Raw genomic sequence first — 24661 nt, 5'->3', positions numbered from 1 at the left:
ACACAGAAAATGTTTAAACCACTCATTCCTCTGTTCCCTGTGTACATTGCCTGGGCCAGCATGTGATTCAAGCCCTTGAGCAGCTCGTGACCACTCTGCTGCCAAGAGCCAAATCCCCTGGCTCAACAAAGTGCCCAATTGAAGCTTCCATTATCCATACTTCATTTTAGCATTAATCAGTTACATACTTCCAGGAAAACACCTTTGGATCAATTTCAAAATTCCCTACTAAACTGCTTTGAAAGTGTTAAAAAAGTCAGACTCACCTCTTCCCCCATAATAAGTGATTTGTATTAATTCTTGGTAGATGTGTGGATAAACCCAATGCTAACTGCTCCTGCGTATGGTCAGTTTGTCTGGAACTGCAGTATTAGAATTTCAGCTTGAGACTATACCATTTCAATGCAGATCATAAAGAAGAGACAACAAGAGGAGCTGTGTCCTTTCAGCACCTGGAGGATCAGTGTGCGACACTTCAAATTCAATAGGTTGCTTCAATCAGCATTGCAGTGTCCCCTGTCAGCAAAACAATGCCACAAGGAGGCAACAGTACCTACATCAGAATAAAATTACCTGTGGAAAGTCACAAAAGTAAGTTGCAAATAAAATAAGCTATTTTAAGGTGTATACTGCTAAAACATCAACTACCTTCAAAGTGCAGATAAAGTTGCATTAGGATATTTGTACCTTAACGTTAATTTCCCTTAGGTTCAGCCTTTATAGATCTAAATGTCTATAAAGAATGCCTTGGGCAGCTGCATTTTCCTACCAGGCTGCAGCCCACCAAATCTGGGAAGTCAGGAGAGTTTTCATACAAACAGTACAAGACTTAGACATAAACAGAATATATTGTTCCCTGAGGTGTAGGGCTGCTTTTGACTGAAAACCCATTAGCTTTTCAAAATAAAAATAATAAATAAAATATAACAGTCCAATCATCACAGCATCCCAACTGCAATCCCAGCAGTCTTTGCTCAGGCAGATTTTCACAGAAAACACAGGTTATTTCAGTTTGTGCAGAAATGCTCCACGCTGCCATTTAAGCATACAAGAACAAGACTTTTTCATCCACCCATCACCACCTGCAGGGAAGGGAGGCTACAAAGAACCAGGGCTCTCTGATTTTTGCCCTACCAAATTGCCAAATTCTGACAGTTCCTTCTGTGCCACACTGCTTCACTGCTACCCCTTCTGCAAGTAAAAGGCAGCTCATACAGCTACCCTCATATCTGGACACTCATAATCACTGCTATCACCACAGCCATTGTAACAGATAAAATTTTCATCAGCTAACTGAAATGGTTATTGCTGTACCTCATACTCATGCACCAAGCAGGCCTTCGTTCCTGTGTTTGCATTATGTCTCTCTTAGTGGAACTTAATGGACTGGCACAAAAGAGCTAAGAAATGAAACAACTGGTAAAATTTTGCCTGAAGAAATCAGGAGGGGAACAGTGTGCACTGGAAATTTTAACAAAGGCTGGTGCAACTGAGGAGGCACACGAAAAATAAGTCTCAGTCTCTAGCTGAAAGTTGTACAGTGTAGTGTCAAGCTACAACAGTTAATTTGGGCATGCTCAGTCCAAGAGATACTTAAGAAATAGGATGTTTGCTTTGCTCATGCAAAATATCTTAACTGCTATGCTTGCAGGGTTGGGTACAGACAGCAGCATGCTTCCTTTGCAGCATTCTTTTAGGGCACAGAGGAACTCAGCAATTTTCCAATAAGAGTGAAAAGGAGTCTGATTTTAACAAGGAGAATCAGCAAATTTCCTTCCTGAATGAAGTAACTTAATTTGTAAAGTTGTTTACAGGAATTCAGTGATTGTGAGGATAGGTGCACAATCCAGGACATGAGTTAGGGGTGGTTTTGTTGTTTATTCATAGGGGGGGATGTTGAAGCTTTTTCCTGGTACTTAGTGGTTGTAATTAATCCCACCCAAAGTTTACAAAGGAAAAAGGAAAAACACTTGATGCAAAACAGCAGGAAAGGAATAACCTAAACTCTAACGCCCTGTGGCACTGTATGTCAGGGCTAATCCCATACATTAGCATGCAGTGGCACCCTTGGGAGAAGCTTGGTGAGATAAAGCTGTTCAGGAAGGAAGAAAGAGAAGCAATTCTGATTCTGACATTGCTGTGAGGGTGAGGGCACATAACACTGCACTGCCAGCTCCTTGTGGAGCTGGATCACCCCTCTCCCTGGAGGTGCAGGCAACCTGTGATTAATGCTAGAGAAGAAACTGGGCCAAATGTTGTGGTAACAATTATATTCCTTCCAGTGCTTCTGGATGTACTGATAAAAATCATTCTCATTCCAGCAGCATTTCCTACTGCAGCCTGTGCAGACCTACAAAAGGTACAGAAAAGCCTCCTCTGCTCCTTCCAGTGTCATTTCCTTCATCTCATTCAGCACAGATTCAGCTTCTGGCTGCTCATCTGACTTTTACTGCTAAAAGAGCACCACAACATTAATTGCTCCTTGTGGTTTTCTGTATGTGCTTGCAAAGGGATAGCGTGAGATCCACTTGGCTGCTCCCAAAGACGAGTGCACAGAACTTGCACAGAGCTGAAGAAGTTTAATTCTGGCTGTGTAACTCTACAATACAAGGTTAGAAGATCCAGTTTTGGAGCAAAGGGGTTTTCTCCTGGTAAGTAAGCTGCAAGTATTTCCATCAGAATTGTCTTTGCTTCTCTGTTGATATTCTGTACATCTGTAGTCAAATTTTATCTCCTTAGAGGTCTTTTGGAACTGGACTGATTGTACAGTCCTTCAGTAGCTCAGACTCATTCTAGATCCTGATTAATTCAATCTCCCTTACAATAAAAATGTACCATAATTCTTAATTGTAGAAAGGAAAAACAATGTGCATTTACACATTACTGAAAAGAGGTTTTAAATGAATGCAGCACATTGAAGGACCAGAAACACACAGGAGACAAAAGAACTGTTCCTATTCTAGAAAAATGTAACTGGCCAAAATGAATGGTTGTTTAAATCAGAAGACATCCCAAGAAGGCAAGACTCAGTGATGACACAAAACCCTTGTAAATGCTATAAAACTGTCCTGATACAATTTATTTAAGAGAATCAAATAATTTCAGGACAAGGAAAAGGAAATTAATCAGTATCCTCTTTAGAGAAAGTTACTCAAATATCTTCAGTTGCTAATTTTAATTAGTGAGTCTTGGAAAATCGCCGTCTTTAGGAGAAGTAATGCATAGACTTAGCTGCAAAAATAGCTTCTTCGAGGAGACTGATCAATGTGTACAGACACACACAGAGATTCCAAGAGCTGCACTTATCTGAATGTGGCTTCTATCACTTTCATGGCCAATTGTGCGAGTCACCTGTCCACAAGGTGTCTGGGGACTCCTGCTCAAATCAAAGTTCCAAGTCCCTGTTAAAAAGCCAAGGACTGCCTCCTTCTTCCAAACCGGCAGAATTGGTAGGCCAAAAAGAGCAAAAAATACCTGGAAAAAGTCAGAAACCAGTAAGTAAAATTACATGGTAAGATTTTTGTCCCCTAGAAAGTGCTTGCAACAGTCCTGAACAACTACCTAGGCAACCAATTCCCTCCTTATATTTACTCTTTATTCACTGTTTGTTGTCTTGAGTTAACAGAGTCAAATATTTGCATACATTCCCTCTCAGTTCCTTAAATAAATGCTAACTGAGCAGCAATGCTCCCACATAACCCAGTTCAGAGTGTGTGCCTGGTGGCAGCAAGGTCAGGTTACATAGAGGAACACAGAGATGCTGCTCACCACTGTAGGGAGAAAATTCCTGTGGCCAAAGCTCAGCTGGAGTTGCAGCTTCCAGAAATATGGGGGACAATAAAAAGTTTTTCCAAATATATTTATGGCAATAGTCAGTGTAAAAACAACAACCCATTCCAGGAATAGGATGGTCACTTCACAAACAGGGACAGAAATGAGGCAGAGGTGTTTAATGCATTCTTTACCTCTGTCCTCAGCACCTGTGATGAACCAAGAGGTTCTTAGAGCCTTGAGCTGGAGGACAATGACTGTGAGAATGATCAGTATACTCTGAAATTTCATGGTATCTGCTGCTCCAGATGGATCCCTATAAGCTTATGGAGCCTCATGGTATTAATCTGAGAGTCCTCAAAGAGTTAGCTGATGTAATTGCAAAGCCTCTCTCAATCATTTTCAAGTGATCTTGGGAGTTTGGAGTTGACTGGAAGTCAGTGAACATTGTCCCAATTTTCGTGAAGGGCAAGGAGGAGGATTGCAGAAACCACAGGCCTGCAGTCTCATTTCAGTGTCTGGTACAGTTATGGAGAAAATTATTCAAGAGGCATTGAAAAACACCTGAAAGACAATGCAGTCCCTGGTCACAGGCAGCATGAGAGGAAAGTCCTACTTATCAAAATTGATTTCCTTTTACAACAGGTTAACCCACCTGCTTGGTGTAGAAAAGGCAGTAGGCGTGATCTTTTCAGACTTCAGCAGAGCTTTTGCTGCTGTCACAACATCCTTCTGAACAAACTGTCCGTCCCACACCTGGATAATCATGTTGCACACTGGGGGAGCAACTGGCTCACAGGTCAGTCACAAAGGGTTACAGTGAATGGGGTGACATCAGACTGGTGACCTGTCACTGGTGGGGTTCCAGAGGGCTCCATCCTCAGCCCTGTGCTCTTCAACATCTTCATAAATGACTTGAACACACGACTGGAGGAGATAATAAGTTTGCCAACAACACTAAATTGGGATGAGCTGCTGACTCCCTCAAGGGCAGAGAGGCCCTGCAGAGAGACCTTGACATATTAGAGATGGGGAATCACCAATTTTATGAAGCTCAACAAAGAAAAGTGCCAGATTCTGCATCTGGGATGGGGCAACCCTGGTGGCATGTATAGACTAATAGCTCCTGCCTTGCAGAGCTTTTGAGATGACTGCATACATTCATCTCACCATTCACCATGGAGCAAGCCTCCGTAGCAGACTGGCTGCTGGCAACACCAGCCTCAGCCTCCTGAGAAAGCTGTAGGGTCCTCCTCACCTGCTCTTCCAGAAGTTATTCACATTCCTCAGGTGCAGCTGAGTAGATCGGGCCAGAGCTGGGTTTTATTACATCATTACAACTGAGCCAGTAGAGTCCCTCCTATAAACACATAACATTTGTCTTAAAATCAAAGCAGAATTTTGAGGCACTGTATTTGCAAAATAATGTTAATATTTAATAATAAATATATGAACAGCCAAAAAACCAAAACTAGAGGTAGTTGTAAATTTTTTATTCAAGTGCATAAGGAGTTAAAAAAAAAAAAAAAAACTGAAGAAAACTATGTGGAATGAAGATCTTGGAGATTGTGAGTCTCAAGATTACTCAACCAAACTGGAACTGGTGCAGGGAAATCAGGGACAGACCAGGGGGAGGTATTGCTGATAGAGCATGACTCAACTAGTTCCACTAAAGACAGAAAATGTACCTGGCATCCATTATGACAGATTCTGAGAAAGAAAGAAGTACTGAAAAGCCAAGCAGTGATCCTCTATCCTGTCAGAATGCACACCAAGGAAGTGTATTGCAGTAGAGCTGTAAATGTCAAACCAGTGGAGGGTGGGAGGCAGAGATGTTCGCTGGTAGATACCAGTCACAATATAGACCAGCATTTTTCCCGAGTTGTTCACTGCAGAATTAGAATTCTGTGGCAAACTAGGGGAATGGATTGTTCTTTTCTTTGATCAGTTCTCCTTTGAATGAAGATATGCCCTTTGTGTGGAATTCTGCTGCCATGGTTGCCATTTCAGATTTCTGCGCAATTGTGTAAATGTTACAGGAAAACCAACTATGCCTGCAATAAGCAGTCTAAAATGAGTTCTCCGTTAATTATTTGACATCCAGAATATAAGTCAGTGTAGTAAGTAAAAGAGTATACTCTGGTGTTGGCTATAATTCTGATTCATATAGAGATTTCATCCACAGCCTTGAAGAAATTTTTGTCCAATAAATCTTTAAGCGGTATTTGGATTCTGTACTTGTTCTCAACAGACTGAGTAGTCAGAGGGGAAGAGTAGTGTCTTCCAGAATACAAACAGAAAATTTTTTCCCATGGAAAAAAGATATCTTAGACTTTAAATGAGATGTTTTATCTTTTCTGTTTTAGAGATCCAAGTCCTCCAGAAAGCTGCTTGTTTAGCTCTAACACCAGTAAAACAAAAAACGTTCTCAGCATTACCCAAATCAGGATAAGAGCCGTGTGTTTGTGCGTGCATGCTCATGCACCATTCTGGAGGCTGCTGTACAAACACATGACTGTTTTATACACATACTGGGGAACATCAGTGTCTGAGCTCTGTTTGCATTGTTTGCCACCCATATTAAAATATCACTGGTCTCATAATGGATACAGTAGATAAACACTGTTTTTAAAATATAGTATGGGAGAAAATCCAGGAATATGATGTCATCAACAGAGTGAGGAGTCTGCTGTGCTCAGGGAGGGGCAGCAAAACCTAAGTTAGACTCATTCATACTAGAGGAGGAGCTGTGCCCAGAGACGTGTTGCACTTCACTCATTTGTGTCTGCTCAGTGGTGAATTTTCAGTCAAGGTATGTTTTTTCACTTCTCTTTCATATTCAGTGTGGTTTGTTGCTTCTTGGAAACCACTTATTTAATTCTTAATGTTTCTGGTTCAGTGACAAATGAGCTGATATTACTGTTCCAGAAAATTGGAGCAGAAAAATAATTCTTGCTAATGTGATTTTGTAATATGTTGGGTTTTGCAGAGCTATAATATTTGCAGAAAAATGCTTTATTTCAAAGTATCCAGTGTATCAAAGCCACAGGGTACTTCACTTGCCACAAATACTGTCCCATGTACTGGAGGATAAGGGTTTCTCCTATCCAGATGACACTTCATGTCTGTAATCATACCCTGGGCACTGCTTCTTTCTTCTCACAAAAATAATCAGAAAGTACAAGCATCTAACTTTGGTTTTGGCTGAGATTACCTACAAAACTGTAGGGAAAAAGCAGAGTAAATTCTTTTCTGTACATACTGAAAATTTTTTCTCTGTTTATTATTTTGATTGTAAACTTTGTTGGGCAAGATGTAGAAGTGCATATGTGTACCTTACACTGCTAATCTGTCTCATCTGCACTGATTGAATGGCAAAGGATAAAACTTTGAAACTTTTACAAAGGAGAAAGCTTTTGGATGACATTTAAGCTACATTATTAGTTTATTTTTAAAATATGTATGCAAATAAAAAAAATTCAGTAGGAGCTTAACTTTTAAGGTGTTGATGAAAACAGAGAACTTAGTAGTGGTATTGTAATTAGAATAACAAAAGAAAAACCCAAAAAAGAAAGGTTGAAATATATGAAATATATATACTTTTAGCTACTTGTTTTCCAGTACTCAGTATCCTAAGCTGCCTTCTTAGTGTAATAATAGCAAATAACCATGAAGCCAAGTGTTCAAATAATTAACCATTAGAATTCTTGTTTTAATATTTTGTTTGCAATCTTAGAAATGCCATCTCCTAAGAAAGGGGTACACTTTATCTTAAACAGCTGTACATTTTTTCTTAGAAACTAGAAGACAGTTATCTAGGTAAAAGAAATATCTATTTTCACACATGACTCTCTAAGATTGAAGTTGAGTAATATCAGTCATAGATATAGATAGAATATAACTTTTATCTGGTAATGTGCAATCATTAAGAAAAAAAATTAAGAGAAGCATCTTAGCACTCCAGGTTCATTTATAGACTTCCAAATATATTTGGGGTTTTTTTCAGTGTGAATAGTGAAAACAGAAACAGAAGGGATAAATACATCCAAGTTAATAAAGAGTTTGGAATAGCTGACCAGAGACACCTCCAGAAAATCTTTGCCAGATTTTCCATTGGGCCCCTGAGTACATGCACGAACAAGATTAATTGAGTTACTCAGAGTTACCTGAACATTGTGTACCGACAATCTAACAAAAGAACCGCCTTTCCTACTGAGTTAGAGCTTCCTGAAATAAGCATCCCATCCTTGCACAGGAAAACAGCTTTAAAAATTCTTGTAGCTATTTAATATTTCAAGCATTTTCTCAGGCAGAAAACAATAGAAATTTGGGGATGTTCTTTATGAATACCCTAAAAATTATAGTTTAAGAATGGCCAGTGTTTGATAATCTGTTTTTTATTAAAAGAAGGGTGTAAAACTCTCTTAGGCAGTCAAATTCCACTGTTTTTAAAGTCACAGTAGGAAAAAAATTAATATTACAAGTCTAGGAACACTTATCAGAGAATGGAGCTTTGCTTTCAAAACAGAGTCCCTCTCAGTAACTAAATCAACTGCAGAAGTACACCTGAACTCATTAGCAATGCTAATTAATGTAAACTTAATGAAAATAAACCACAAAGAAAAATGCTGTTTAGCCAAAACATCCACTTTTCTTTAAAATCATTCATAAGCCTTCTTCTCTTGTCACTCATGGCTTTTTAAAGCTCCCTCTCAAGTGCTCCATACAGATGAGTTCCCCCTACCTTATCAAAAGGCTTACCTTCCTCCCTTCTTGCATTTAGCACACTACATACATGGAGATGGAAAGTTCTGCCTCTGCCTGGCTGGTACCCAGCTGTAAAGGAGCTGGGCACTTCACAGTGGAGACAAGAGCTGTTCTTTGCCAGCCCTTTCTGGCTTTAGTGATGTGCAGCTGCTCTGCAATCAGCCCTGGAGCAGCCTCTGGGTGCTGACTCACGAAGGGCGGCAGGCACAGTCTGGAGCAGCTTCTGCCCTCGGTGGGTGCCCAGGGCAGGGACAGAGGGAGAGAGGGCATCCTGGTCCTGGGCCAGCCCCGAGGCAGGGGGAGAGCACTGAGGGTGAGAGCAGCACTTGAAACTTGTGCCCCACAGGTTGGCTTCACACAGATCCAGCTTGTGTAACTGCTTGTGATCACCAAAGTGGTGACACCTCGTTTGCTTAGAAGTAGTGAGCTGGGAATGAGGGACTCTGGTCGTGGCCCAACATCCCATGTAGGAGTTAAATGTTGGAGAACAGGCACAAATTGGGGTACAGACCAGAGAAACACAAGGAGCAAAGTTGCCAGCTGAAAGCACTTAGCTTCAGTCTGATGATAGGCAAGTCCAAAGTGTGCAGATGCTGCGGCATGCGGCAAAGCTGCTATATAAAACTTCACCAAAATATTTCAGGATTTCTGATGGTCTCTGAAAGGATGGATTTGACTTACTTTTGCTGCTGTGCTATATTTAAGTCCCCTACATCTTAACTCCTCAACTTGATTCAGCAAGGTTGGGTTGGTTTGTGTGACCCCTGCAAACAAATCTGATCATCCAGGTTTGCAGATTCAGTAGCTTTGCACACAAAGGTATCCCAGAATGGTGATAGTATTGCAAAGACACAGTTCAGACAATGGTTAATTTGCAGAGAAGGGAGCTGTCAAAATACAGAAATTCATTTTCCCATTCATTTTATCTGAGATTGCAGTTAAATGCCACCAAAAAGTGAGTGATCCATGGTAGAGAGCCAGGTCTTTTAAACAAGATTCATGCATGCATGCCCAGAGGCAGAACTGCTCATAGATGCTTTTCATCCTGCAGTGTTCCTGCTTTGGCAGAAAGGAATAAGCCCTTTGGGACCACACCCCAGTGTGGAGGTGTTCTGTCCCTCTGCCATGGTTGTGAGATTTCCTATGAGCTGTCTGTCTGACTGAAGGGCTGCTGCTCTGAAGTGTCCTGGGCTACCAAAGAAGGACAGCAGGTCCCTCCACCACACGTATGGAGCACAGCAATGTGCCCCTTTCCTGATGTGAAGGACAAACTCCCTACGGGTAGTGGGCAGGCCAATAAACTGGAAGTGTTTCATAAGGTGTCCTGAGAATTTTTACAAAAAGCAACTGTTAAGCCTTCATAATTCAAATTGGGACCCAATCCTTAAACAAGTAAGTAGGGAAATTAGAAATATCGCAATACTTGTTGATAGATTTTTGTTGTCATCTTATTGCAAAAGTTCCCATACCTTCTTGGTGATGTCTCATGGGCAGCTCTTTACAGCACTGACTCCTTCCTCTTCACAATGCAGCAAACAAACTCCATCTCTCCTCACAGCACAACTAACAAACTCCAATTCTCTTCTCAGCTGGCTAACCCACTCTTTTGTAGCACTCATCTTCCTATTGGACCCAACTGTGGCCTATTAAGGGCAGGCCTGTTCCTAATCTTTGGTGACCAGTACAACTGCTGCAACTCCTCAGGTGTGAGACTACCTTCTGCATTATCTTTTCTTACATTCTATCCCTCCACAGATTTTGGCTCAGCTCTGCATGCACCTCTCACCTCATTTTGCAGCAGTCTTTCCCTAGAATAAGTCATATTTTACATTCTGCATTATGTTTGGATTCTGCTTAGATCAGAAGCTCCTTGAGGCACAGCCTGTCCCAAGACTTTTGCACACTGATGATGCCCAAAGCCTCTGGCCATCAGTGCAACACAGACAGAATGGCAGCATCTCCAGAGCTGTGCTCCTGGTCCTACCTGCTATGACAGCACAAACAGCTCCCCAGGAAAACAAGCAGATGGAGGCAGAGGAAAAAGAGACACAAGTAACTACACAGGCTAGATCCTCAGCTGGACTGAATGCTTGCAGCACCCTCCAAATCTGCATCAGCTGAGTAATGACAGATTATAGAAGATAAGGTGTTATGAATATATCAGCAGATCTGAGTGACTTGCTCACTGGAGCCTGCTTAACAAACGTGTCATTGTCACATCCTCTTGTTCTGACCTCAGTCTTCAGAGGGAAAGGTCTGTGAAAGGCTGATTGTCCTAGCTGTGATATTAGGAGATTACAAAGAAATGTATGCCATACATGTTCCTTTACTTAGCACAGCAGATAAACCCAGCTCTGGGACACATGATATGCTCCAAGTCAAATTCTAGCCTTTGTAACTGTACAGCTTCAGTTCAACACTGAATTCAGACAATGGACCTTGCAATCAGCCCAATCTCATCAGGCAGTTTATCATAACAGTCTCATCTCTGTCTGATACCTGAGCTCAAGGATGAACTTTTCTTTCTTTATTTCCTCAGACTGAGTCATCTAACACAAACCCACCTGACACTGTTTGTACTCTGGGGAGCCCTCCACATGCTCCTCATGCAGAATCCTGTTTTACCTGTTCAAGACCAGCTTGCAGATGGCTGTTCACCTTGGCATCACCTAGAAAAGTTTCCTTTGCCTGGTCCTGATAGTGCTGGGAGAGCACACAAGCCACTTTGTCCCTGAGTAAACCGCAAAAGACCAGGCAAAAGGTGTGAGGCACTGAAGGGGACCAGGAAGTGTCCACTTTGTGGAAATTCTCTCCCTTCTCTCTGTGTACACACACAGACATATATATGTATGTACACTCACAAAAACATATTTAAAATTATGAGAATCTTGCCAGGGAAATAAAATACATCATGTTCCTTTGCATATCCATGCAGCCCTGTCCTGTCCTACCCATTGCTAGGGGATGATCCTACGTGGATGGAACCTCCATAACTGTTCAGTATGAGACATCTGGAGTTCCAGTCTTCTACTCTTTGCCTAATGTATTTCTACAGACAGGTTAAATAGTTTCCACAGCACACTTGTTTCTGGTTTCAAAAAGGGTTCAATATAATAAAGTTTGCCTTAGAATAAATGTGCTCTGGTCAAATAACTTTTAAAAATCAAAGAAAAGTTTAACTTTAAATACAAGAATCAAACAATTTCAGATTTTGCGCTATTCTGAAGCTGGGTAAAATATGGATCCAAACTGAATAAACTACCTAAGTTTTCTAACATTTTAAATTAAAATCCCAGAAAAAGCTCCCATAAGCCTGGCATATACCCAACTTAGGCAAGAATCCTTATTCACTGTTTGGTTTGGAGGCCTTTGCCCTCTTGGGAAATTAAACTCCTCTTTTCCCCTTCTTTCCTTTCTTCCATTTCAATGTTTATATTTCTCCTTTTCCTTCCTTCCTTCCTTCCTTCCTTCCTTCCTTCCTTCCTTCCTTCCTTCCTTCCTTCCTTCCTTCCTTCCTTCCTTCCTTCCTTCCTTCCTTCCTTCCTTCCTTCCTTCCTTCCTTCCTTCCTTCCTTCCTTCCTTCCTTCCACACAGCGCTTCTCCTTTGCTCCCTTTAGCAGGGTTGTGCTCCCTTCCAGAGCTCACATTCCCTCATTTCCCCTCGATTGTTCCTGCCCTGACATCCTGCCCTGAACCTTCACCACCTGCTGCCCAAAACTGCTGTGACAATTCCACAGAGCTCTCTCTGCAGTGCATGGGTCACAAGGGCAATGGTGACGTGGTTAACTTAAATCAGGCTATTTTTCAAAATTAACAAAGCTGGTCAGAAGACAACATTCCTTTCCAGAGAAAAATTGGTGAAGGGTCTTGACATTTTTAACAAAAGCAAGAAAACAAACCACAGAAGAAATGCGCACACAGAGGGTAAATCTGCCTGGCAATGGGGAGCACTGAGAAGGGATTTTGAAAGAAGCGTCTTCCTTCTTAAGCAAGTGCCTGAAGGATAAACTGTAGTGAATTGCGCCCTTGCAGTCTCTGGGGTTTTTTTCTTTTTTTGGAACTACTCCACTTTGTAAAGATATTAAACTCATAGTTAGCCAGAGAGAGCAAGAGTGGATCTGGGTCACCTGCTAAACTGTGAACACTCAGTACATCTTGTCCTTTGTTCAAGACAAAAATGACATCTTTAAAACATTTTCTGTTATATTACCCGAATATTTCATGAAAAATCTTTCTTTAAGAATCAGTTTCTTCAGAAATTTTCTGTTTTGATAGTCAAAAAATCTCTCTGACACCTTAAAAAGTATCTCCTACATAGCTCAGAGTAGTAATATGTGAGTTTAACGTACCAGAGAACATGATCCAGCAACTGTAGCAGAGCAGAGGGGCAGAACCCCCTCCCTGACCCTGCTGGCCACTCTGCTTTGGATGCAGGCTGGAGCACAACTGGCTTTCTGGGCTGCAGGTGAGCATTGCTGGCTCATGTCCAACCTCTCATCCAGCAGAAGTCCTCCTTGGCAGGGCTGCTCTCCATCCCAGCTCGTGTTGACATCAGGGGTTGCCCCAACTTGGCTTGTTGAACCTCCTGAATTTGTGTAGGCTCACCTCTCAAGCACCCCTTCCCTCTGGGTGGAATTCCTTCCCTCTGGATGCATCCCTTCCCTCCAGTGTGTTAGTCACCTGCATCACACAGCTTGGGTCACTGGCAAACAGGGTACACTTGATCCCACTGCCTGTGTCAAAGACAAAGACATTAAACTTTTATCTTTTTGTTAGCTTTGGGTACGATAGTTCTTTGAAGGAGCTGTGGCATATACTAAGGGAATCTGTCTCTCTAACTAAATTGTTACCCTGTGTTTTTTTGTTGGGTCTGACATTCTGGAAAGAGCAGATAGGACATATCTTCTTTGTAAACACCAGTGCTCAGAACCTGCATATGCAGAGCATAAAACAAACTGTCTGCACCAGGTTCCAGCAGGGCTCTGTCATCTCCTGTTGCTAACAAAGGGATAACAGTAAATTAATACACAATTTAATTTCAATACTGGCAAAGCATAAAAAAGCAAAATTAAAATGGTAATCCAGACACTGATTTTTGTAAATCAGCACTGTAAATTATACTACTTCTTAGCTGGAGAAGTGTCCTGAACCTTCTAGATCTCTCAGTGTTGAAAGCCAAATTCATGTTTGTACGGTTCAATCACCAAATCCCTCTCAGCATGTATCTGAGCTCTTAAGTTCTAATAGAGATAGGGTGTATTCCCATTAAAGAACTGTTGTCATTAGAGTTCCCCTGGGTTTTCAGTAGAAAAATAGGCTCCATTTGGATTATGTCTAATTTTTATCTGCTGTTACTTTCAAAATAATTGCAACACAGTTTGAAGTTCACTACAGTGTGAATTGCACTCCATTTCTAACAGGTACATGTGGTTTTGAGCTTTTCTCTACAATATATAGAGTATGGGGATTTCTAAATAGGCTATCTGAAAACTGACCTCTTTTCCTTTGCAAATACTTAATGTACTGGCAAAGTGAGGAGCAGATACACGAAAATAATATGAAATGACTGTCCCAGCTGCTCAAGAAACAACAGCGTAGGAGGATGTGTTTGACCTAGGAAGGACAAGGCAAAATGGCTTTCTGAAGTTTATCATTTAGGAAGTGAAGCACATTACAGACTAGGCTTCTCCTTGAGAAGGGAACTCACCATTGCTTGCACTGCCATACTCTGATTTTAATTTTTAAAGGAATATTAAAATTAAAATAAATAAACAAAACCCTAAAATTCTTTTATAATGACAACCTGTCATTTAGACAATGAGTATCATGTCACATTTATATTGCTTCCATGACACAAATCAGCGATGCTAGGGACCATTCCCTGTGATGATCCACAAGAAAACCCGTTTAGGAGACTGAAATCTGAGCTTATAGTTTAGTGTAACAGTTGTCAGAAGTTCTACATTAAACTGGGATCACCTTCAGAAATCCATAAATTAGAGGTGCTAACCTGAACAAACTGGGTAAATATAATCTCTTCTGAATTTTACCTGTTCAAAATTAAAGCTGTAATTTCACCTAAGCATTAGATAGTTGTAGTTAGATATTTTCTACCCTGTTCTGTTGTTGTCAGAGCCTGAAGTGCTGTTTGGAAGCTGCATTACTCAGTGAAGCCATCCATACATCCCTGTGGTGAAAGGCATTAAGGAAACACAAGGCATTATTCCTGATTCACTGGGAGGGCAGGTTCTGCCTGGGGTGCCTCCTGTGCTGAGGACTGCACTGCTTGCACAGAGCCACCAGCTTGTGGCTCAGCCATGGAGACAGCAGCTGTGACTGAGACATGTCCAGCTGCTGGAAGGGATGGCTGTGTCACTGCAAATGTGGTTCTCAGATACAATGTGACAGGTTAAAATGTCTTTTATGTTTTTGCTAATTACAGCAGGCTGAAACCATCGGTTACCTGTATGATAAGAAATGAGGAAAGCAGCAGTTGTCAAAGAAATCATTATTAGACTTTGTGACAGCAGCCAGTCAGCCACACATGCTGTAGGCTTCTTTGGGAGCTCTTTGCTGTTGAAGCCACTTGGGCTTTCCTCAAAGGCCACACAGACAGAAAGGTGAAAATAGGCAGGAAATGCTGCATTATTGCAAATACATGACAACAGTGTAAATATTATAGTGGCTGGAGGCACTCAAGATAGCAAATCTCTTCTTTTTTCCTAAATGGCTGCCAAAATGTCCTCAAGGTGCTAGAAGTAAAGTGCTTTCAGGGCACAGAGCCAGTTTATATTAAAGGCAAATCTCTTCATTAAATATTTAATGCTCAGAGGAACCAATACTGAAAAATACTATTAGGCCATTAGACCCTCACATTTTACATTGTCATGAGAACCTAATGCTGTCACCCAGGGAAAAGAGCAGTATTTCAACTGCTAAGGAAAAGGTGTGGCTAAACTGAGCTGAAGAGGTCTGGTGGGAGTAATACATCAAAGAGCAAAAGCTTTAAAGGACATCCACGTGCACATCATGGGGGGAGCCTTGGGTGGAGGTTTGTGCACTGCTGAACAACTCTTGTGTGCCTCCACTACAGCAAGGCAAATAGAAGAGCATCACTAACTAATATTCTTGGGGAACTGATATGCTTCAGGACTTACAGCCTTTTCCTCTTACCATTCCACCTCTGAGACTTTATTAATATCGTCCACTTCTCTCTGTAGGATATTCCTTTTGTTCTCTGTAGTGAATATATCAAGAAGTTTATGTCACTGGCATGGTTCATCAGCGCTCTCCTGTCTTTCAAACTGAGATCAAGACTGTAACTACACTAGATGAACCCCTAGACCAGTTTTGAGACCCCACACTAGGAACAGCTCAGCTCCTCCAGCCCATGTCCCAGCAGCCGTCAGTCAGGTGAAAATTCTCCTTTTTCTTTTCCAGTTTAGCTGGTTTTAGCCTGGTTCTTGCAATAGGTTTGAGCTATCTGGTTTTCAGGAAAGACTGCTTTCTAAAGCAGGAAATTTTCACTTTAAGAAAGAAATATAATCTAAGTGCACAACCTACTCTTGATATGATCTCTAGCATTTCATTTCTTTATTCCTGGATACCTTAGCTATTCACTGGGCTCAGGGCATTGTCTGCCATTTGAGAGGCACATTGTACTGTTTGATACCATCAGACCTGCCCTTTCACATGATATCAGACTCCTGCAATGGATATTAACTTGGTCTCACAATGCCAGTGTGTTAAGCACTTAATTTTGTAGTGGTGATGGGGCACAGCAATCCCTTGTCTGCAGCAGGGGTGCCTGCAGAGCTCAGGAGAGTAGATACCTCCACTTTGGCGTTTTCCGACTTGGTAAATCTACATGACATATAAAACTCAGGAAGTTTATAGTCCTTCATTTGTCTTCGTACTGTACCTAATTTGTGCAAGCTTTGTCAGACACCATGAGTGCAGGGGTGTTAGGACAAGACAGGGTTTCCCAGCAGTTTCTGACACCCTCCAGGGAGCCCTGTGAGGTTCCTAGGGCCAAGGCATGTTGCTTTCACTCCAAGCACTGCTTTGGCTGCTTCTCTCACTGTACAAATGTGCAGTTTGGCTTACAAGTTCAGCTGGGGGAGATATTATCAAGCTAGGCAGTGAACCAGCAAGGAACAAGAATAAATTATGTTAATACACACATCATCTTCTCTGCAACAGAACCAATGTCAAACATAAACTCTGCAAATCTCAAAAATGTAAGCAAACCACAATCTGATCACAGCTCCTGTTTGCAGGAGGCCTTCCAGCTAACAATGGAAAATACAAAACATCATTTTGACAAAATATGAAAATCAAGTAAACAAGACCCAAAAGATTACAAGTCAGACATGGCTGAAGACCTTAAGCTCAGGTGTATGCTCAGAGCTTTCTGAAAGCAAATGCTAATTACAAATTTCAAGGCAGCAATATGCAAAAGTAGGCTGACCCAATATCACATACATGGGGAAATACAGAGAACTGATAAGACTCAGTGTCAGAAGGGTGATAAACACATGCATGGGCCTGACAGGGCTCACCCTATCTCTGAAAGAGCAGACAAAGCCTGTCACTCCCCTAGCCCTAAGCTGAACATGGGCTGAACCTTACCCCATGCATGGTTGCCTTGAAAATGTTCTCAAGGATGAATTCATGTGGATGACTGTTCTTCATTCCTGCAGTGCTTTTGCAGTCCCACTCCTCCTGCAGCTCCTAGATTTCTCACTCTCCTGAAGCTAACCTAAAGGCTAGTTGTTGGCTGAGTTCTGGACAATGAGCACTCATGGTTAACCTTACCTGTTCTCATATGGGAAGTGCCAAAAGAAACAAACCAAAATAACCTTCCACCTTGCAAAGTGAGCCTGTGGTCAGTTTTTTCCTGCTTGAATATTTTCCTTATCAGTTGTCAAAACATTTTGAGCAAACACACTGCAATACACACAGAAAAGGTGTAGATCCAGCTGTGACTTGCGCTGTGTAAGATTTATGTGCTTTGCTGTTAGAGTCAGAAAGTTTTCTTGGTTCAGGGACACCAGGCTGTGGAGCTGCAGTAGGTCTAAGGCAGGTCCAAGATCAAATCCCAAAGAATTAAAGAGAAGAGCAGCAAGTATTCACAAGGAGGGGGAGAAGGAGTTGTGAGATTGATACTGTAAACCTCAAAACTGATATTTCCAAAGATGGAAGATTCTGATTCAATATTTATTTAAGTATCTATACTAACTGAAAATAGGTTCATGAAGATAAACATCTCAACCAACATTATTCAGTAGGCTTGTGGCCTCCTGGTACACAGACATGTAAATCACCCAATTTCCAGCTTTAATTCCAAGCTAAACAGAATAGAGATTTCAAAGTAGATCTTTCATCTGCCCAATGACTACAAAGAGAGGAACAAACTGGCTTATATTTGTTTAACACTCAGATTTAAGACCTTCATATTCTTCATTTCTTCATAGACATATGCAGTCTTGAGAAAGCTAGAGATGGAGGAGAAAATAACTCTGTAAATCAGAACAGCTTAAACTTTCTAAGCTGTTTGAACAGCAGAATTGAAATGTGTACTGGGAGGATGTGAAAGGCAGTTTTGGAATTAAACTTCTTTCTCTGCTGATGGCTACAATTATAAAAGTGGCTGAGAAGCATAAGAAGTTCTATTTCAGAGCAGTTCTATTGTGTTTACTAATCCATCATGTACAAAAGGGAAAACTAAATGCTAAACCAGATATTCAGGTCTAACTTTAACTTAATGGAATTAATGTGAGCACATCACCATGAACATGTTTTGTATGTGTCACATTTTCAGTTCCTGATGGCTCCACAGTTGCAGAACTCCTTTATTTTATTGATAAACCCTCTCTAATATTAGCAGCAGGTTTATTGTCTATCTTCATATCTGATTCCTTCATCCAAGCTGTGCCTTGCTATGATATGTTTCACAACAACTCTAGAGCACTGCTTGGTGGATTTGGCATTTCCTATTAGTTATTTGCTTATACCCTTCCCTTTTAAATTTAATGATGCCTTTCTCTGCAAAAGCAATGTCCTCACTCAGTGTATCACCAACAGCAATGTTTTCCTGGGTGTTTCTACAGGCTGGGATCCATGAAAGATTTCCAAACCAGAGGAGTTACATAGCTCCAAGGAACAGCCCCGTGAGTTAACACCTGCAACAAAAATGCAACTAAACCTTTATGGCAAGAGTGCTCCATGTAGTCCTTAGGCTCACCACTGACTGGTGTGCTCATGTAGCCTTGTAACAAGCCAGCTGAGAAATTTTCACAGGAGACACTGAATCCACTCACTTTTATAAAGTAATCTTAGTAAAATTGCTGCTAACTTATTACAATAACACATGGCATTTATAAATATTGCAATGGGAATGACAGGTTATCAGAGCTGCCCATGGCAGGGGGGTTGGAATTGGATGATCTTTAAGGTCCCTTACAACCCAAGACATTCTACAACTCTATGATTTTGTTGTTGTTGTTGACCTTAATCCAACTGGAATTTTCATTTATTGGCACAAGGAATTTAGGATAATGTGGGTCGGAAGGTCAATCTCTTCCTCAAAGCTGGCTCAGTTACAAAATCAAACTATGCTACTCTGGGCTTTTCCAGTTGGGTCTTTGAAACTTCTGAGGATTACAAGGCTGAAATTTAATGATTTAGTGGCTGGAGATACTTGCAGATTCTGTGTTTGGACCTGAAACAGCCTCTAATGATGAAAGCATTATTCCTAACTTCAGATTAAATAGAATTCTTGTAATAAATCTGCTCTTTCAGAATAACAGCAAAATCCAGCATTGGGGATATTTGCAATGTTTTGGAGGTCATAGTAATTGAAACATTTCTAAAATATTAATGGCAGCAAGTCAGAGGTCAAACATGGACTAACTCAAACATCATCACCAAATCTGAACTAAATCAAAACTTTATAATGAGATGGGCCCTTTCCCTTATACAAAGGTCCTGAGATCAGGACACTACTTCTCTCTGAACTGGTTCATATTTTTCTTCTCCTTCCAATTCTCACCACAGTCCAGCCATGCTGTTCTTCTCCATCTCAGTTATAGCTACTTTGCACAGAGATAATATCTTTTGTCAGAGTAATCAAAGTTATTGACTGGGTTGGATAAAGAGCATCGAAAAATAACATACCAGATTTCTAAAGCTAAAAAGTACAGGATTCTTTTTTAAGGGAATTGTAACTCTGGAAAATTTAAAGTAAGAATATTCAAGATTTCCACTGGGAAAAAAATATATTAAGCAAAGTGCTTTGCATAAAAGTTATATATAAAAAATATCTTATGCATTGCACTTGATTAGACTTCTGATCTTTCCACACCTTTCTTTTGTTGGAATTGAGTGACTTCATCTCCCACACAGGGAGGAAAATTAGTAGCGTCTTCTCACCTTAGTTTCATTATTATTGAAATAACTACTTTTACAGAACAACTTTTTCCCCCCATTTTTCCCAACATAGCTGTTGTAGATACCTTTAATGGTAACTGCAGAGCAATAGTTTCTTTCCATGGTGTGCTTCAGGCTTACACAACAAATAATATCTAAAAATTACACTTGTGAGAGGTAGCTCCTCTGTATATTTTCTTTACTGCCTTTTTCTGGCAAACTATGGAGCTGATTTGTGTTAAAAAGAATTTTTTCTTTTACAAGGTTATTTTTGTCCCAGGCAAGTTTCTGAATCTGGTTCAACATGAAGCTTCATGATCTGCAAGGGCAGCCATAAGGTAAAAGAGCCAGTGAAGAGTAAATGAAAAGCAGTAAACCTTAAATTAACACTACCACAGAAAGTGTCCCCTGATCTACAACCCCAAATGTAGTAAAGCCCATTAGAGATTCATTATACAAAGATTGGAAATTAAAAATTAATATTGCAGGATCTGTAAAAGCTGAACATTTTAGGAATGTTTCCCACACTTCCTCTACCTCTCCAAAATAACTAATGCCTCCACAGAAAGACAGAATTAAAAGGACATTCAGGGAATATTTCAGAACATGTTTCAGAGATGCTACAAGAGTGAATTAATTTTACCTTCCAGGTAAAGATACAAACCCAACCCATTCTGAGGCCAAAGAGGGGTACGAGCAGTCCCACTGGGCTTGGATTAAGTGGAAACAAGAGTCTCTGTGAACTGGGAATAGATGACAAAGGAGATTTTTTCCAGGAGTAAAGGTTGCAAGAAGATCAGGTTGAAATAGAAGCTTTCAAAATAAACCTTATGGAGAAGGCATAGAATTTATAAACAGCATGGGTTTCCTGTATTTTTGTTGATACTAAATTCTGAATGTGAGAATCCACTACTGAAGCTCAATTTCCCAGCACACCTTTGGGTTCTTGCTGAGCACTGCCTGTGCTTATGTCGTCCCATCACACGTGCTCCAGGCCTGCCAGACCTGTCAGTATGGCTGGAGGGGAAATTATGCACAGAGATTGTTTTGTTATAATCCATTAATAAACAAAAACCTCCTTTTCCTCACAAATAGACATTGTCCAGGAACCAAATCCTCCAAAGCTGTTAAAACTAAACTTCTCTCTCCTTGGCCAGCAATTCCTGTCTGCTGGTCGCAAATGAGGCAGGTTGGGGACATCACTCCAGCCTCTAACAAGGTGCTGAGGCTGTCAGGTTTACATCCAGGCTCCTGAGGGCAGCACTGGTACCTGCATGGGGTCAGCAGGACTTCCAGGCTTCCTTGCAGACAACCTCCCTTACCTACAGCAGCTTTTGAGCTCCTGCTATTTCCCATTTCAGTGGCAGCAGATCTGTTAGGCCCTTTTTCCTCTCATGGCTCCAGCAGCTCCTGTGTTACATTGACTGTAGCTTTTATATTACCATGAATAAGCAAGGCAGCCTGGAAAATAGGCACCACCAGGGACACTTGGCTGCCCAAGCTGGGCTCAGAGATGTTCAGGAGGACAAACTCACACAAAAAATAGAAAATGTCAAAGCAGGCTGGGCTCTGCAGAGAAACAGAGTCAGAGGAGAGGCTGGGGCAGCCCTTGCTACTTCTTTCCGCAGCTAATATATCTTCTAAAATATCACCATGTCAGAAGTCAGCCAGTGCCTCTCAGTTTGCAGTTTGCATCCACTCAAACCCATATTTTTGCTCCCAGCTTTTCCTCTCCTCTGTGCCATTGGCCCTCAGCTGTACATGGAGCTATATGGATGTGTGGCAAGCCAGCTGAATGTCTCTGAAAACACTTCTGGCCACTGACAGCACTTAAAGCAAGCCAAGTAATTGTAAAATTGTGCTAGGGATGCTACAGTCTGAGTGTCATACTATCCTTCACATGGCCTTGCTAAGAAATCCCTGAAATAAAATGAAAATAAGGCTGCTTTCTAGGCAACTTTCATCATGGATGATCATCCATCACAGAAATTCCTCATTCAGAAAAGACTAGTGAGGCCTTGAGCTCACTTTATCCTTTGTCCTTGCAAATTAGATTGTGTAGGAAAACATCAGGACTGTGTACCTATGCTTTTTAATATTCTCTCTTTTGTTCCAGCAAACAACATTATAGCAGTTAACATCATAACAACATTTATCTGTTTCAGGCTCCACCTCTTCTCTTTGAGAACTAAATTAGCAAGGTTAATATTATGACAATCTCAGAATATACTAATTACAAATTTCACATCTTGTTTCTGCAAAACATGTAATCAGCAAAGTCACATCAGCTGTAAAATATGTTACAAAGTCTCTCTGTTACTCCCCCAGAGTAATTAGTGCAGGTGACATTGGAATAACCTGAACTCATTACACATTTCAGAACTTGTCCTTGTATAAGACACGACTAAGACCATCATGAGACATTAGTCATTCACTGTATGGAAATGTTTAGCATAACACAAGGAAAGATTAGCACCAGTGGCAATACTAACAGAGTCATGAGTTCGGGAGCTGTAGGGCTTCATCCAGACCCAAAAGAGCTGGTGAAAAACATTCACCTGAAGCAGCATATCCCATCTGAGGAGTAAAGCTGTGCCAGAGCTTGCATTAACCCAGCAGCAGTATTAACTGAGCTCTGACCTTTTTTCCCCTATCCTTCCATTCCTTAGCTCATATCCCTTGATCTTTAGAGGACTTTTTGTTCCAATTCAACATATTCCCCTCCTTTTCTTTCAGGAACTCCCATAGCCCCAGCATGTATTGCTGTAACATTTTCCCTCCACATTCTAGGATTAACCACTCTGCTGTTCTCCTTGCTTGCTGATTAACTCATGCCTGTCTTCTGGTGTCTCCCTCCAGTGCTGCATGTGTGTGTCAGTCCTTGAACAGCAGGACATCCCAGGAGTTTGGCAGGAGACACCAAGGTGCCCTGGTCACTGCCCAGCCCTCACAGTTTCAGGCTGTGGCACTGGTCACCACCACCTTTTTGGAGTCCTTCTCCACCTGCCTGTAATGAGAATCCAACAGCTGATCAACCCCTTCTTCCAGTCCCTCTGCAAGGGTTCCTGGTTTGCAGCATTGGCAGGATCTTGCCAAGAACACCCAAAGAACACCCATGAGCCAACCCCAAAGCCCCAAAGCCAACTCCAAAGCCCTCCTGCCTTGGTGGGGGCAGTGTCTGCCAGAGGCACAGGGCTGGTCACCACTTCCAGGCCATGACTGCCTCCCACCCTCCATCAAAACCTTGTCATTTGTTCCCAATGTTATTAAAAAAGATATTCCAGAACAACATGACTGAGAGTGGGTTTTATAGACTGCCAAGGAGGAGGTAACTCACAACAGGATGGGAACTCCATCAGGTTCAAATTTAGCCCCCCCAGGGGTCCCTCAGAATCAGTAATGATAGCTTAGTTCAGCTGGGCAGTATTTCAGCCAAGACTGCCACATGAAATCTTATTGAAAGCCCCTGCTGAGGTATTAGGCTTGTCTTGCATTGCACAGAAAGTATTTGTAGAGAATGTGTGAAAGGATCAGATTTATTTTCACCAAAATATGACTAGAAAACAGCAAATCACTGCCTTCTGTAAGTTGTGACTTTGTCAAACATAATTTATTCATCAATCACATACTTTAAATGAGCCTCCTGTGATAAAGAATAGCATCAAGCACATAATTTTGACACTAAACATTAAGGTTTGTAAACTGATAATGAGCACATTTTACCTTGTTCACTCCCCTATTTCTAGCAAAGCATTATGGAAGGACTTGAGCTAAGGACCAAGGAGGCAGGCTGCCAGAAGCCCCATGTCCTGGACTTGGTGACATCCTAACTAGTCCCTGCACACTGTTCCTAGACCACAGTAATATGGTATAAGTAACTTATTTTAAAGTATTCTAGGTCTTTCCCTTTTAAATCAAATTCTGAAAGAGATTAATTGCAGAGAAACTACAGATAAATCAATGTGCAGTTTTGGAGCTGCTATCTGCTGTAAATTAATTTCTGTAAACTAATGTTATGAGGGAAAATCCCAGAAAAAGCCAACATGACCTTTATGACCACTCTCTGAATTACTAATGTTCATCTTATTGTGCATACGTCCAACCTCAAAGTGTAAAACAATGCACATAAATTTTTTTCTGCTGGTTCACAGCCTATTACCAGCAGAAGAAACAGTTTCTGTTAATTGCATCAAGCAACAGAACTTCTCTATTCACAGATGACCTCTTGTTGCCCATCCATTAGTATTTCACTTCCTATGTGTTTTTACAGTGAGAAGTGCCTGCACAGAAAGAAAGGGAGACTTGAAACTTCTGTTTGCAATTTGTTGGCAACAGCCCTCACATCACACAAGCTGGTCTTTGAGATGTTTAAGTGCTACAGTGTTTTATTAACACAAAGTACACTAAATATGACCATAATTTTTCATCAATTCTGTAACCAATAGCCAAACTTCTGTGTGCATATTAAGCACTAATACCAGCCAACAATTCCAGCAACCAGAAAACAAGTGAGAATCCTCATCCTTTCAGGAATTGCAAATCCATCCCTTTTCACTGCCAAGTTACTGGTTGAATAGGACAAATGTCTTAATTAAAAGTACATTTTAAAAGCTTCCAGTCCTGATAATGATAATATAAAGTGGTTATTATAAAGACCTTAAAAAGACAAATTATTTCTGTGACTCAGTCCAGA

At 41.1% G+C, this 24661-nt stretch overlaps 1 protein-coding gene across 16 annotated transcripts in view; it reads left to right on the top strand.

Annotated features, from left to right (window-relative positions):
- Nucleotides 1-2351: 2351 nt before the first annotated feature.
- The window catches only part of BDKRB2 (bradykinin receptor B2), a 34652-nt gene continuing 12342 nt past the window's right edge, over nt 2352-24661 (top strand). The window contains exons 1-4 of one of the 16 annotated variants that reach the window (XR_010028270.1): nt 6312-6583; nt 18651-18710; nt 20233-20306; nt 23715-23865. The gene's annotated coding sequence lies outside the window, so the exon portion shown is untranslated. Of the gene's footprint in view, nt 2652-4416; nt 4571-6201; nt 6584-10396; nt 10745-18650; nt 18711-20232; nt 20307-23714; nt 23866-24661 lie in introns of those variants that run through there. The other 15 variants (XR_010028273.1, XM_063160005.1, XM_063160006.1 and 12 more) reach the window with 15 other exon arrangements.

This window comes from Melospiza melodia, chromosome 6 (genome assembly GCF_035770615.1).
Source record: "Melospiza melodia melodia isolate bMelMel2 chromosome 6, bMelMel2.pri, whole genome shotgun sequence".
Lineage (NCBI taxonomy): Eukaryota > Metazoa > Chordata > Aves > Passeriformes > Passerellidae > Melospiza > Melospiza melodia.
This window is presented reverse-complemented; position numbering and strand designations above follow the sequence as displayed.